The sequence below is a fragment of the Myotis davidii genome, unplaced genomic scaffold (genome assembly GCF_000327345.1).
Source record: "Myotis davidii unplaced genomic scaffold, ASM32734v1 scaffold332, whole genome shotgun sequence".
Lineage (NCBI taxonomy): Eukaryota > Metazoa > Chordata > Mammalia > Chiroptera > Vespertilionidae > Myotis > Myotis davidii.
The window spans coordinates 6117309-6118498 of NW_006285779.1; the positions used below are offsets into that span (position 1 = coordinate 6117309).

Genomic DNA, 1190 nt, shown 5'->3' on the forward strand with positions numbered 1-1190 from the left:
GAGGGTGGTGGGGACCAAGATGCAGAGGCAAGTGTGGAGATGGTCTCTCAGGTGCCAGGGCCATCACCACAGGACTCAGGTGCCCTCAGGCAGGGTGGGGCAGGATGCAGCAGGTGCAGGGCCTCCAAACTCTTCATGGAGGGAGCCCTTAGTGCCGAGTCTGTCTGCTGCGAGGTTTCATCTGGGGACCCTGGGTTAAGCTTTAAAGGATCCATAAACCCCTGAGAATTATATGACAACATGTATGATTGAGCATTTTTTTTTCTCCCTGAGAAGCAGACTCATAACATTAATCAGATTCTTGAATGGCTCAAAAGGGTTCTGGGATCCCCCAAAGAAGGGCAATTATAAACTACTGCCTTCGACCCCATAGAGAAACAGGTTTACATCAGGCAGAGAGAGTTCTAAGACAGACTCGGGGTCCCTAATGATCCTGAAATTATACTCCAGGGGTGTGTGTGTGCATAAATGTGTGTGTATTTTCCTAAAGAAAGGATTCAATAGTTTTTGCCAGATTCTCAAAAGGGCCCATAACCTTCAAAGGGCTAAGAACCTGAGCTAGATCCAAAGCCCCCCCAAAACTAGAAGGATTGCCTGTGCTTACTTAGCTACTTCTTTCCAGAGGACAGTCACAGAGACCTCAAAATAGGGCCCAAAGTAGGCCCTGGAGGCTCTGCGGTCAGGGGCTGACAGGCCCTCCATAAAAATACATTGGAGTCATTTTAATAGCGACGTGTCCTGATGCCAGGGTGATGACGACAAAGCCGTCAATAGATGGGAAACAGTCCTCGCTCCCTCCCTCCTCTGATGGCTTACTACCAGGTCTTTCTCTTCCAAAGCCCTGTCCTTGCCCCAACTTTCAGAGACCCAAAGACCTTGCTTACAGAAGCTCAACATTCATTCAGTAAACGCTTCCTGGGCGCCTATTATTTGCCAGGCCCTATTCTGGGCGCGAAGTAAAGGAATGAAGTGTTATCGACCTAGGTTCCTTTCCTGCGGGCACCCGGGCATTTTGGACTGCTGACCAAGAGCGCTCTTCCCAAGCTTCGTCCCCAGGACCCGGGCCCGAGAAGCAGAGACCATCCTGCCCGTTGCAGCGGCTGGGGGTGAGGAAGGGGCAGCAGTACCTGTGCGCAAAGCGGCGAGGGAGGCTGGAAGAACGCGCGGGACCCGAGCGGGTGGGCCGGGGG

General features: G+C 52.4%; 1 protein-coding gene across 1 annotated transcript in view; it reads left to right on the forward strand.

The window, feature by feature from the left end:
• Positions 1 to 570: 570 nt before the first annotated feature.
• Positions 571 to 1190, forward strand: part of CRTAC1 (cartilage acidic protein 1) — a 130809-nt gene continuing 130189 nt past the window's right edge. Inside the window, exon 1 of the mRNA XM_006756581.2 lies at positions 571 to 1106. The gene's annotated coding sequence lies outside the window, so the exon portion shown is untranslated. The remainder of the gene's footprint in view (positions 1107 to 1190) is intronic.